Source organism: Chroicocephalus ridibundus, chromosome 1 (assembly GCF_963924245.1).
Source record: "Chroicocephalus ridibundus chromosome 1, bChrRid1.1, whole genome shotgun sequence".
Classification (NCBI taxonomy): Eukaryota; Metazoa; Chordata; class Aves; order Charadriiformes; family Laridae; genus Chroicocephalus; species Chroicocephalus ridibundus.
In genome coordinates this window covers 82,341,002-82,355,966 of record NC_086284.1, presented here as the reverse complement: position 1 = coordinate 82,355,966, position 14,965 = coordinate 82,341,002, and the positions used below count along the sequence as shown (strand labels likewise).

The window sequence follows — 14,965 nt, the reverse complement described above, 5'->3', positions numbered from 1 at the left end:
GGTGGGAGGAAGCCAGGCAACATGGAGGGCAGATCAGGGGGCAGCCGAGGGAGGCGCTTGCTCCCGGCCGTTCCCCCCGCCCCGACCGTCTCCACCACCTGTGGGGCGGGAGGGGCCCCGGCGTGTGCCGCGCCGGGCTCCACCGCCTCTCTCCCTCCCTCGGAGGACCCTCTAGCGGCGGCCGGGGGCGAGGCGGGGACGGGCTGAGGTGAGGCGAGGCCCCGGCCCCGGGAGGGCTCCTGCTGCCGGCCCCGGCGCCGGAGGATCGCGGGGATGGAGGCCTCAGGGGTCGGAAACATGGCGGGGCCGGTTCGGGCTGGGCGGCGGGACACAGCGGTGGTAAAGGCAGGTGAAGGTCACAGCAAAAAAAAAACAACAAACACCTAAAAATGGGAAGCGGTTTCGTGGCACCGACAGTCCCAGACACAGGTTCAGCTGCAAAAAGACCGTCAAAAAAAGTTTGACGGAGTGTGAGGCAGGACTGGAAGTGCTGATCCTAAGGCAAGTCCTATTTTATGGATGGGAAATACTTGCAGGGTTTGGGGTTGCCCGATGTCTTCACTGATTTCAGTGGTGGGGCTGGCAGTGAAATCCGTGTTTCTTGCTGGACTTCAGTCTCTCAGCTCAATTGCATCACTTTATAGGAGGTTTCAGTGGCTTAAATCAGGACCAGGTTTGGGCTGAGTACCCGAGTACCAGCGCACAGTCCTCCTTTGCGTTTCACTGCCGCGCAGGTGAAATACTGCTTGAGCTAAGACGCAGGGAAATCTGTATTTTAGTTTCTGACAGACTAGTGAAGTTAAAGGTACTTCCACATGTGACGAACTGTCTCATGGAGGTGCCTGGTATATGCAGTGGGATGTCGAAGTTTTGTATATAGGTGTGACAGTTCACATATTTTGCTTCTGAAAGTGGCCATTATGCCATTCTGATTACTTAGTCTGACCCTCTAACTCCTGCTTCAGCTGGTTTGTTCCTCAGAAAACTCTCCTGCCTTGCACTAAAGCAATTTGTTTCTACAGTACTTTCAACATTACCTACGCTACTTTAGTGCCTAAAGAAAACTTTGGTTTCAGGATTGAGAGCATCTGAGGTCATCAGTCCCAGCAGCAGATTGGAGAACATGTAGAGGTAGGAGCAAAGTATTTGATGAGGGTGAGTATTGTTCCCTCATGATTAAGGGATAGATGAACCATGGAGGACGCACCCGAACTTACATATATTTCTATGAGAATCCTGCTAAATCCAAACCTTACACCATACCTATGTATTGCATCAAGTTATTTAAAACCTCTAATGACTCGCAGATCCTCAGTCAGATTTCTTCTCTTTCTCTAATTATTTTCTATCATATAGACAAGTGCTAATTGTAGGACAAATAATTTAAAAAAAAAAAAAGCACAGGTAAAGGGAAATACAAGTAGTTTTCTCCATATCCTGAGTCCAGTTGTTTTTGGAATCAGAGACAAAGTCTTCAATTATGTTTGTGTAACACATACCAGGTTGTATGTAGCAATAACACAGCACAGCAATAACACAGCACAGCAATAACCTGTAGCTGGAAGTTTTAAAGAGCTGCAATATACAGGTTTGTTGTTTGCAAGCATGATAATAAAAGAAAGATCCAGAATAACAGTTTGAACTTTATTGTATCCCCAAGTATGCACATTGAAATGAAACAAATAAAACAGCTTACATCATTAATAAGAAGAGTAAATTATGCTTCCAAAAATGTTTTCTTTGTATCCCCTCTTTTTTTCAACTGCCAAACATTCATTCTTCTTCATCTTGAACTTTTTGTTGTCCATAAGAAATTGAAGATTTACGTTACTGTTCTGGCTTTTTGATTTAGTCTTATAAATCCTGTATTGAAGAATGATGCAGAAATCTGAGCACAGATTTTAAAACTGGAATATCTAGAGGCAGGAACTGGCGTCTGTGTTAAGGAAGCCAAGTGAAAACCATCAAACTGCTACTGTGATTACATCAGGGGAAGATGTGGCCAGGTAGCTCTCGGGAAAGCAGTTGCCTAAAGAAAGAATATCTGAAAGCTTTCATGCTCCCAATTAAGAGACCTCAGTAGAGAACAATTTCCTAGCTAATGCTTAGAGCCTGATGGTCTGACACAGTCACCAAGCAGATCCTCAACTTGTGTCTGACAGTTCAGAAGTCAGGCTTCTTTATTTTGAATTACACCTTTTTTGCCTTTTCTCCTTTAATGTTACCAAGAGAAACTAAGAGACCACTATGTATAGTTCCTCATACGTGTAAGTTTGACAAGCCAAAAAGAAAGACAGCAATTCTCTTTTGTCGTATCGGTCAAATGTCTCTTCGTATCTTTTATATCATCCCTCTCTGTGGGATTTGAAGCTTGTTCAGAACCCAGCTGGAGACTTGTACTCGTGCTCTTCTTAAAATATTGTGATAATTTTATTACTTGAATTTCTGCAGCTTCTGCCAGCCTTCATAACATTTCAGATAGTCGTAAAGAACAAAGGATTTAGTAAATGTATTCTAAAATACTACTTTTCTTTTGTGTGATAAGAAAACCAATGATTACTGTATTTGTCTAACAAAAGCTTCAGTGACCAAATCCTCAGTTTCCTCCCTTACACCTTATTTCACTTGCCAAATGTTGTCTGAGTATACAGAAGTTAGCAATTGAAGCTAGAAATGCAAGATAGATCAGGGTGCCATAATTTATCAAAGGAAGTAACAGACTTCTTCGCACTAAGGACAGAGAATGATGCAACTATGACCAATGTGGTATAAGAGGTGTTCCCTTCTGTAATAACATGTGCCATTAATATCACCAAAGATACTTTACAGTGATACACAGAAGTTACCCAAACGCTGCCTCCTGCCATGCAAAAGGAACCATCAAAAGTTATCAAGGGATTGTTCCCACAAATTCCGTTTGCGAGTCCCTGCCCTGTAACAAGAAGAGCTTTCTGGAGTAAACCAGGCTTCTTCCGCAGTACTTCATCCGTCTTCCTACCGTGGTACTTGAAGCTTAATTAACAATTTCAAGTGAAAATTTGTTCTACAGAATTTACTCGGCCTTCATTCTTTCTGTTGCACAGATTGCATATCTGTTCCCTACTTAGTCACTGAGACTACCAAAACTGAATAAATTCCTCTGTGGCAGGATTTTGTTCAAACAGTATCAGGCACAGTATGCTGTTAAGGCACAGCCTGTTTCACCTTTGTGGCTGTGCACCACATCTCTTTTCCTTGATACCCTGCATTGAGTTGCACAGGGCACCTGCAGGATTACCTTAGAACGGGGTGTTTTAGTCTCAGTTTTGAGAGCATTCATTGTGCTGGACCTTACAATGCCAGCAGGGCTTTTTTTTTTTCAACAGTTGAGAAATTTGAAAGAAGTAAAAGCTTCTGACTCATAGTCACAGAGTAAAGAACTGAGGTGAGTTAAACCTTTACAACCTCCCACTGTTTGTTACCACTCCTTTCCTGGAGGTAACCACCAAACATCACAGTTTGGTAAAGAAACAAAGTGCCTCTGCCTCAGCCATTTGAAATAAAAAATAGATGCCCTGGGGTGTGCATAGTTCATCGACAATTTAAGTTAAGATGCTGTGCTATGAAATGGAGCAGCTGATCTATGACACGTATCCTGCTCTTTCAGTTTAGTTACAGGGGTTGCAACCTCCGGCAAAGAGGCAGAGCAGACTCATACATGTTCTCAGGGGCATTTGCCAAAATGACCTAGGTATTTGACAGTTGTACCAACTCAGCTTCTTCTATGTAATCAGCTTCCATATTTGCTGAAGAAATATTATTTTAGTCACCAGTGGTGGAAGAAATGTTGATAGCTATAAATGTATTTATAGTGTGATCTCTACAGTCAAGATAAAGAATTCAAAAAACCCTTTTCTGAAAGCTAGAGCTTTGTGAGAATACTGTGAATCCAGTGAGAATACTGCCAGAATTCAGGGTGAACATTAATTACAAGACAGGAGTTATGGACTTGCATATCTTATTCCTAGAGAGCTCTCTGTAGACCTCAGTGCCATTGGCACAGCAGCCTGTTGAAAATCTATAGGGCATGTACTGCATGTAGAGCAAAAGTTAATCCTATATAGTGTTTATGGCACATTTAGTAAAACAAGTGAATCATAGAATCACAGAATGGTTTGGGTTTGAAGGCACCTTTAAAGAATTTAGTCCACACTCCCTGCAATGGGCAGGGACATCTTTCACTAGATCACATTACTCAAAGCCTCGTCCAGCCTGACCTTGAGCACTTCCAATGATGCGGCATCCAAAACTTCTCTGTTCCAGTGTCCCACCACCATTATTGTAAATACTTTCATTCTTATGTCCAATCTATATCTACTCTGAGTTTAAAACAGTTGCCCCTTCTCCTGTCACCAGAGGCCTTGGTAAAAAGTCTCTTTCCATCATTCTTATAAGACCCCTTTCTATATTGAAAAGCCATAATAAGGTCCCCCCAGAGCCTTCTGTTCTCCCGGCTGAATAACCCCAACTCTCTCAGCCTTTCAGAGAAGAGATTTTCCAGCCTTCTGATCATTTTCACAGCCCGCTTCTCGACCTGCTCTAACAGGTCTATGTCTTTTTCGTGCTGGAGGCCCCAGTGCTCCGGGTGAGGTCTCACAAGAGTGGAGTAGGTGGGGAGAATCACTTCCACCTGATGGCCACGCTTCTTTTTATGCAGCACAGGATACAATGGGCTTTTTGGGCTGCAGGTGCACATTGCCTGCTCATGTCCAATTTGTCATCCAACAGTACCCCCAAGTCTTTCTCCACAGGGCTGTTCTCAATCCATTCATCCCTCAGTCTGTATTGATAATTGGGCATTGCCCCAACCGAGGTGCAAGTTGTTCCAGTTGGCCTTGTTGAACTTCAGGAGGTTCACATGGGCCCATTCCTGAAGCCTCTCAAGGTCCCTCTGGATGGCATCCCTTCCCTCAAGCAAATCAACCACACCACTCAGCTTGGTGTCATCTGCAAACTTGCTGACCGTGCACTCAATCCCGCTGTGTGTATCACTGGTGAAGGTACTAAGTAGCATTGATGCCAGTATGGACCTTTGAGGGACACTACTTATTACTGGTTTCCACTTGGACATTGAGCAGTTGACTGTATGGCCACTGGATGTGGCCATACAGCCAATTACTTATCCATCTAACTGTCCACCCATCAAACCTATATCTCTCCAATTTAGAGGTAAGAATGTTGTGGAGTACCATGTCAAAGGCCTTACAGAATTCATAGAAGGCCACCAGGTTAGTCAGGCACAACTTGCCCTTGGTGAAGCTAAGTTGGCTGTCCCTAATCGCCTCCCTATCTTCTATATGTTTTGACCAGGAGTACTAGGCACGGAGGTGAGGCTGATTGGTCAGTAGTTCCCAGGGTCCTCATTTTTACCCTATTTAAAAATGGGCATCGTGTTTCCTTTCTTCCAGGCACTGGGAGCTTTGCCTGGCTGCTGTGACTTTTCAAATATGATTGAGATTGGCTTGGCAACTACATCAGCCAATTCCCTCAAGACCCTGGGATGCATCTCGTTGGGTCCCATGAACTTACATATGTTCAGGTTCCTCAGGTGGTCTCGAACCTGATCTTATTTTACAGTGGGAGGGCCTTCATTCTCCCGGTCCCTGCTCTGAGGTTGAGGGGCCTGAGAGATGTGGGAAGAAAGATTACCACTGAAAACTGAGGCAAAAAAACTTGAGTACCTCAGCCTTCGCCATGTTTGTTGTCACCACTTTTCCTGTCTCATTTATGGGGAAGGTACATTTTCTTTAATCTTCCTTTTCTGGCCAACGTACCTGTAGAAACCCTTTTTATTCATTGTATCCTTTGCTAAATTCAGCTCCAGCCTTCCTCATTAGCTTTCCTCATTCCATCCCTGCACATCCATGTGGTGTCCCTATGTTCTTTGCAGGATACATGTCCCTGATTCCACTACCTATGCATTTTCTTCTTACACTTTAGTTTGATCAGATGGTCCTTATTGAGCCCTGCCAGTCTCATGCCTTCTTTGCCTGATTTCTTAGACATGGGAATCAAGAGCTCATGCACTCTAAGAAAAATGTCCTTAAAGAGCTGCCAGCTCTGTTCAGCTCCCTTTTCCCCAAGGGCAGTTTCCCAGGGGATGCCATCCACTAATTCCTTAAACAATTGAAAGCTTGTGCTCCTAAAATTCAAGGTCCTGACTCTACTCTTCACCTGGCCCATATCCCTCAAGACTGTGAATTCCACCAGGGCATGATCACTGCGGCCCAGGCTGCCACTAGTCTTGGCATCTCTAATTAGTTCATCCGTATTGGTGAGCAACAGGTCCCATGATGCTTCTCCTCTGGTTGGGCTGTATATCACCTGGATTAAGAAATTATCCTCTATACTCTCCAAGAGAGTCCTGGACTGCTTACAGCTTGCTGTGCTGCTTTTCCAGCAGATGTCTGAGTGATTGAAGTCCCCCAGCAGGATCAGAGCCTGGGACCATAATGCTTCCTGTGATTGAAGTAAGAAGGTTTCATCAACAGGCTGCCTTTGGTCGGACAGCCTGTAGTAAACACCAACCGTGAGGTTTCCTTTGTTGTCTTGGCCCCTCATTTTTGCCCATAAGCTCTTAACGTGTTCATCACTATTTTTCAACTCCATTTTTTTACATAGAGGGCAACCCCCACTCCCCCACACACACTCTTCCTTCCTTGCCTGTCCCTTCTGAACAGTTTATTGCCATCGAGTGTAGTCCTCCTGTTGTGTGATTCATTCCACCATGTTTCAGCGAAGGTGATTATATTGTAGCCACTAGCTGCAGGTGGCTTCCAGCTCCTTCCTGTTTGAAACTCTTTTGTCTTTGAAAATAACCATCACAAAGACCAAAACAGTCTGAAATAGTGATAAGAAGTTCCTGTAGCAGAAGTGGATGGACTTTTTGATCCAGTAATTCAAGGGTTGGCAAACTGCTGACAGTTTATTGTGGAGTCTGAAAGTCCTGAGAACCTGGAGAAACAGGTTGGGTAGCAGCCCAAGAGACAGACATCCTGGCATGGCTGGGAACCAGGAGGGTTTACTTTGGAAACCTGCCATGTTTCTTCTGATGGATTCAGCATAATCACGCTCTTCTACAAAACACTTTGATTTCAACAAATTACCCATTTTCCCAGAATGAAAAATAACATGTTAAAAAATCTCCAGCTGGATGTCTGCTGTGTGATTTAGGCACTTTAAACACCTTTCCCAAGTGTGTCTTGTTTCTCCTGTGTTGCAAATAAAGCTTCGTCATCCCATAATTAGTGCTGGAAAAACCCTTAGAAGTTCTCAACCTTTCAGATAAACACTCAAATATATGTTGACTTCTTCAGTTCCTTAGGACCAAAAAAAGCTTCTGTGTTCTTTATCTAGGGCTTTTTATAAAGCTGAAATTTCTGAAAGAATAGCATTTCATGTGATACGCTGGTATTTCTAAGCCCATGAAGTTCTTGATTGAAACTTTGCTCGATTCTTACGTATTCTCACAATATCACATATGCTTTATGAGCAATTTTCTGAGGGTGAGAGCGCTCACTGTGGAACAAATTGTGTCTGCGAGTGACCAAGAGAAAAAAGCCCGTGATTTGCTAACAATAATATTCTTGGCTTAGATCTTGAGACTTATTAGACCTGTAAACAGAGAAAAATGAGATGAGCCCAACACAGGGCTGTAATCCATAGCCCACTTCAGGATTTATAGTTTTCATTATTTTGGATGATAACAAGATTGTAAGTCAAAAAAAAGGGCGATAGCAACTGCTCATGTGGTTGCAGAGTCAGAAAACAACATAAAACCTAACAAGCGGAGGTGAACAGGTAACCAGCTTTCCCTGGGGATGGGTTTTTCAGCTGATAGTCAAATTCAAGCACAAGTCATGCCTTGGGTCATTGTCCCTCTGGTATCTGTATATCTGTTCTTTTTCCAGTTCCTGCATTAGGGTCCTTTGTCAAATTGTATTACAACATCTCAGACTACCACTTTACAAAGAAACCAAAAAGCAGAGTGAGTGCCCAGAGGTTGAGGCGCTGGCCCATGACAGTCCATACTGCTTCATTGTCAGCAGGCCAACTAGGCAGTGCTTGGGCACAGTTTGGGGGATAGCATGGGCCAGTGACTGTTACTACAAGGCAGTATGGATGAAGCCACCCTTTTTTGGTTGCGGAAGAGAGTTCAGCAGTATATGCATATATGTATATATATACACTATATAGCTGTATTTTGTCATATGTATGTGCATTGCAACTTCATTAACCTGGGATTTTTTTGGCTTCATGAAGTTCCATCATTTCAGTGAAGCATCATTTGTAATATTTATTCTGGCTGCTGCATTTCTGATTGTGGTACATTAGGGAGTATTTTTCGTTGTCCATCTTCTTTGATAACACACCTTACGTGGTGATAACATTCTCTATACAAACTGTGCTGTGCGACTTGCTCTTACGTGCCCAAACCCAGGTACTGTCCCCTTTTAATTACGTGGGGACTTAGCCTCAGAGTCTAACAACAGTCTTTAATGCATTTAAACTCTGATATCACAGCATCTAAACACATCTAAACATATCTAAATTCTGTACTTGACAAAGATGATCACTGGAGCAGGGGTGACCAGGGAAAATGCCAAAGGGCAGGTTTCAAATGCTCTTTTTGCAGATAATGCTGTGAAGGCTTTTAAAAGGGTAGATAAATAGCAAGAGACCAGAGTATGCATGAGAGTGGACAAAAGCCTAGTAATCTGGTATTTTTCACTTGGACTTTGTCTTCATTTGCTTGCTAACCCCAAACAGACCTTCCTTTTTCTGCCTATCAGCAATGTGTAAATAAATCTCTCAGTGCATTCTATAAATAGACACAATTCCTTCATTATAAATGACCTTTCTACTCTCAGCTTGGTTACACAGAACATGAACTGTGTCCAGGTGGAAGTCATAGGATGTAGCATCTTGTGAGAGTCCACCTAAGCATGCAGGCAGCATGAAGTAAGTGTTCTTTATTTTTATTTTTTTGTAGTGCTATAGCAGTTTGCCATAAAGTGTCAACTATAAACAGGAGACTATGGTCCAGCAGTGCCAGACCTGCGATATCACATGAATTTGGTGATATTAGGGGTGATATAAGGCTGGTTTGAACATGCCCAAGAGTCCAGGGGGCAGAAGTTCTTTCTGTGCATGCCACCTCCCCGAAGACTGCTATGCCCATTTATACTAAAGGTCTAGATGTGGTCTCCTCTCTCAAGAGACCAAGGCAGAACAGTTGGCAGTTGGTGGGACGTTTGAGGGAATCCTACCGAGTCATACAAATGAGAAGTGCCAATATTCAGATTAGCTTTTCCTGGCTTGTGCTGATTTTAGAAAGGGTAAAGCCGTGGGAGGTACTGCTTCGTTAGCCTGACTTTTGCGTTAAGCATACTCATGTCAGTTAGCAAGATCCTGACAAAACAGCTTTGGGGGCTGGGGAGGTTGATTGCCCATCTTCTGTGATAACATAGATGCCATTAACCCCAAAGGTTAATTTCTTTTGAAAGTCTGAATTCTGGAGTATTAAGGGTACACAGAGGATTTCTTTCAAAACACTGCATTTTCTGAAGCACTTTTAGGACCAACCAATTTCTTGGAGTCGTGCTCCCGGCCGTTGACTAAGGGGAGTAGCTGAGGTAGCCAAGCTATGATATAAATGTATAGTGTAACTGTATTGCTTTCCTGAAGGGTATATCCAGTAAACTACTTTGGATACTGAGGAGTTAGTCTCGTTACTTTGTCCACCCTGGACTGCAAAGTCCACTTCTGACAGTGAAGTCATGATCTTCAGTCCTGAAAACAGAAAAGTCAAAAGAGTGGATCTGAAGTGCTTCCTGTACTATAATGTTTCTGCTGTTTTACTGCATTTCCTCTTGATTCCATGAGTCAGCTAAGCCACGCTTTTGAGCTTTCTGCTCACTTCAGAAGCTACCAGGCAACAATTTGTGGAGCAGAAGGTTGCAACTTTCCCTCACCCAGTCCCAAGATTCTGCAGGACTGACTGCTGGCCATGCAGCCACTGGAGAGGAAAGAAACCCAGTGATGCTCATGGGATTTCAAAGCGGAGCATTGGCTGGTCTCTGTGGTCTGGACCTGGAGGACTGCACCCTTTGTCAGAATTCCCTTCGATACTTGGTTACAGAGTTCAACAAGACCATTTAACTGGCCATGGTACGCTGACATTTTTAGCAATTTAATTAGCAGAGCCTTGGAGAGTTTTTGCATTGTAAGAGTTGTGAAATTAGTGCTGTAATATGTTTTGATTTAGTTACGTAGATTGGCCTGGGAATAGAGGTTTTATGAGATAATTTTCTAGTGCTAATGGGCTTTGAAAATATAACATCTGAGTGGTGGGAGGTATAATCTAACAAGATCCCACAGTCTAACAATTGTAACAAGGATGTAAGAGTATCCCACTGAATTTCTCCTGGGGGAACCAATTAACGTAACCTCTAAAAGAGAATGCAGAAGTAGTGGGGCCTAGGATACCTTTGGAAGATACTGAGGACAGGATAGACATTCAACATGTTGTAGACCAAACAAAAAGATCCATTACAAACATTAAGATCCAATTTTCAGTATCACTGTGTGTGGAGAGGATAATATTCTTTCTTTTCACAGTCTTTTTCATCAGTCAGTTCCTATGCAAACTGTGTCTCAGGTAGTCTGTGTAGGTTTGGGACAAGATCTCTTTATTACATGTATGCTGAAAGGGAGGTATCTTTTTGTTCTGCGAACTAATATAACGATGACAATGATTAATGGTGGAATTTGTCCAGAAACGTGGCCACAAAATCAGTTTTGGTGCAGGTTCAAAGACTGCAATATTCTCAGCATTGACATAGAGAATCAGGGATTTTGTTCGTTCAATCCCTAAGCAAAAATTGTTTCCTCCAGTTTATGGATGCATTTTTCTACTCAGTTAATTTGTACTTCATCCATATAAATCTTGTTTACTAATTTAAATGTGTAATAGGCACAGTTTCGATAACCAATTTGTGTACGTTTCTTCACAAAAGTCAGGTAGGGTAACATTTCTCTGGAGAAGTTATATAAGAAGTCAATAAAATATGTGTAACACAGTTGCATCAGTTAAATACACACAATTACTGAGTTGTTCAAATGCACGCTCATTTCATGTATTGGTGTTTTCATTCTTAAAGAAAACAAAAAGAACTCAAACATTATTATTTTTATGCAAATGAGATACATTCATTTTCATCCTTTTGCATTAATGTTCACCATCCTTAAATGTGAATTAATAATTTACAGCTATAATTATATTCAAATCACTGAGGGAAGGAAAGCAATACTTCTGTTTTCCTTCTGTTTCTTTTTAATGGAGTCTGTAGCTGTTATAAGGATGACAGCTGTTACACTTTTAATATCACTATTGTTCCAATATCCCTGCCTAAAGAAAACTTAAAATAGTGTGAATTTCCCCATTCATTTCAGTTATACATTAAGCAAAATGCCAGTTTAAAGTTAGCTTTAAAAACTAGTACTGATAATTATGGGAAGATCATATCTTACGGTTTCTTCCAAAGTAAATCTAATGCGGGAGGTCTGTGTGGATAAAATGAAGAACCATGCTAAGCATATAGGAGATTTGTATGTTAAGGCCTTTAAGAACATATTGATGGATCTGTTTGGGAGATCATAACTGGTTTTATTGCATCCATTTAGTTTGAAGACAGACACAGCTTTCATCAGTTTGGGAAATGTTATATCAGGTAATGTGTAAAAGACTATGAGATCATGAATCATTGACAAGATATAGTTTTTACATTTGTAAGGTAGCAAAGATCTTCACTGGGAGCTGTAAATTGAGGTAGTGATGCATTGAACTGTACACATAAACAAAAATAAGTTCTCCTCTGTCACTATATCCATAAATTTCCTTCTCCTTTGTAAACCAGTACTGTAGTCTCAGATTTAATTAAAACAGTGATTAAAGTATCTGTAACTGCACACTCAAACATAAGCTATAGCACACTCCTTAAGAGCAGAAGTTCATGCCTGTCATATTTTTGTAAACCTGTTGCTTTCCCCTTAGAAGCAGGCAAGCTGGTGTTTTGTCTTAATGATGAACATGGACTGGACTGAAACATTATGTCCTGGGTCCAAGGAGAGCGTGAGTAAGTATTTCTAAAAGCTGTGTGTATGGAGTACATGCCTGTTCTCCTTGCAAGGAACACAGTATTTTTCTTATTCTTGAGCACGCTGTTGCCAATGTACAAAACCAGGACTGGAATTTTCAGTGTTGTGCAATGTCGTACTTACACTGTGAGTTTGACTGATTGGTATTTGCAATTGCAGGGGATTTTTTTTAATGTTTTTTGTATGCGTGCTAATGGTTGTCTCCAACCTACACCATTTGCTTAATTGAGATCCTGCCTTGGTGCAGAAATGAGACATGCTTTATTTGTGGGTCTGTTCCACACCACTGATGGCAGTGAGAACTGTGTCAATAATTTCAGAGGGAAGGGAGTTAGGACCTGTAGAACAATGGAAGTTTTATTGAATACTAAATAACATTCCTTAACAAGGAAAAATAACTCTTCCCTTACTTTCTTTCATTACTTTTCTGTTTCCTTTGCCTTTGTCCCTAGCTTTTATCCTCTTATTTTCATAATCATGAGAAGCCAAATTAATCTCAGGTATAACACTGCCAAACCAGCTTTGAATTTCTTTGACTGTTCTGACTCTTTATACTTCGAGTCCCACAACTCTGAGCCAGAGACTAGCTAGATCTTACCAGCTGAGATGTTGGGTGGCTCATTAGTTTGGCAGATCCATCTCCCATTCAGCCTCAGACGTCCACATGTAAAGACGCATCTACTTGTATCATGGCAGGTATCCATTCACTCATGAGTCACTTTTGTTTTCTTTTTGTATTAGGTATGCTACAGGTCACTTACTCCTTCTGCAAGTAACTGTGTAATCAAATCCTGAGAGAATGGGAGGGAAGGAACCCAGAAGAAGAGGTTAAAAAGCAATCCTCCACTCTGAGAAGTAAAGCAGTAGAATAGGGTGCACAGCTGGCAAAACTGTGGAGAGAGAAACAGAGAAAGATAAAAAAAATGAATCTTCAGATTTTAAGACTACAATTGAGGAATGAAAGTAGTTTCAAATTGGCTGAACAAAAGGGAGGGAAAAGTTAAAATAATGAAATAGTAAATCCCCATGGGCAAACTAGAAGATCACAGTCAAGATCAATGAAAACAAATGATAAGCAGAAAAAGCAAACCACACAAAACATTCCTATTTGTAAGCCAGAACAAATGATCAGGACAACAACTTGAGATGCTTTTCAAATTTTTGAAGGAAGGAAAATGGCTACAGAAATAGTGAGAGGAACAATTTTAGAAACTGATAGTGGAGATGAAAGGCTTCTCTTCAACAGTTTCTGTGTAGTAATCTAAAAGTTTTGCTGTTCTATGTTTACCTTCAAATGAGAGCAAACATCATTTATTTTGATTTATATGTATTTGCATTGTATACGTGGTATATGACGGCTTTATTTTAAATAATAATTTGTCTCTGTGGAATCGTAATTTTTGTTCATTAGTAGCCAGGTAGATTGCAATGCAGTATCTTGACAGAGAAGTGGCAACTCCATGCACCACTGCTCTAGCGGAGGTGGAATGAAGCCTAAGGAGTACCAACCTTGTACTGACAACAGAGCCTTGTCTTGACGACAGAGCACAGGTATTCTCCTTTACCTAACAAGAGTTTGTATTTCTGGAGCAGGGCAATCTGGTTCGCAACCTTACTGTCCCCAGTATATTTTTTGTATACACGGTAGTAACAAACATAGGACTGTGACATCCAGGTCACTCACCTGTCCTCATCCATGGAGCAGGAAAATCTCTTTATGCTGGAAAGCAGCAAAAACATCCAGCAAAGACATTCAGCTTCAAACTCAGCTGCCTGGATTTCCGAGTCTTTGACGATGTGTATGCCTAAGTTCCCATTATAGTCACTGGAGCCTACTCAGCTCACCATGTACATTTATTTTAGGAAGAGCTGAACAGCTCTCTAGACTGAGTCTAGACTCAAAGCTTAGCTGCTGAAGATCTCAATTAACTATAATGGGAGTTCAGACACCTTGCTGGTGCATGGACATCTGAGTGTAGGAGCCTGAATCTGCAAGCTGATGTCCCGCTCTTGGGGTGGTGTAGCCTGGGCAGAGCACGGGGGAGTCCCTTGGGAGTGGGGTGGGTGGACACACGATGTTCTTGGCAGCTCGGGCTCCAGCTGCCACCCAAGCCCTGCTACCATCATCCTGCACCAGGAGGCTGCACGGCCCCCACCAACAGTCAGCAGGCTGGTGAGGTTTGTTCTTGCGCTGGGGTCAAGTGTCTTGCGTAATGAAGAACTCAGCAGGTACCATTTTACTTAGGATTGGCGGCGTTTTTTCTACTGAGGGTAGACATACTGATTGAAGCCTCTGTGTTTTATAGCCCCTGCATGCAAAAACATCTCGCTGTCATTCATCAGGCCTTCATAATTTCTGCTAAAAGAATAAACTGGGCCATTGGAAAAATTAGAAATAAAAGGTTAGGTCATTTTAAGGACTAATTATAAAACCCATGACCGTATTATTTAACATCCAGTTCACTTTAAGTCTTTTAGCAACGCTCCCTCCTGTACTTCCTGAACATGTTCCTACAAACAAGTTTTCTGGAGGAGTAAGGGCTGACTCAGGGAGTTTGAAGCTCAGCTGAGAGGGGAGAGTTACTTTTTGTGTTTATGATTGTGTTTGCTGCTGTGCCTAATAGGACCCCTGACTTAAAAGATACTGTCTAGCTTATAAAGTGAAAACAAATATTACAGGTCAAATTCCTGTCTTCATATTAAACCCTTACCAAATAAAAAAAAAAAAAGAAGAAAAATATTATTGAGAAATCAAAAGTCCTGGAAT

The 14,965-nt window shown here is 41.9% G+C and overlaps 1 long non-coding RNA gene across 1 annotated transcript; it reads left to right on the top strand.

The window, feature by feature from the left end:
- The first annotated feature begins 8,658 nt into the window (after positions 1 to 8,658).
- LOC134518502 (uncharacterized) lies at positions 8,659 to 14,832 on the top strand. The gene is made up of 4 exons (XR_010071979.1): positions 8,659 to 9,000; positions 9,929 to 10,209; positions 12,095 to 12,176; positions 12,940 to 14,832. It is a non-coding gene; the product is annotated as an uncharacterized LOC134518502 (long non-coding RNA).
- The last annotated feature ends 133 nt before the right edge of the window (positions 14,833 to 14,965 follow it).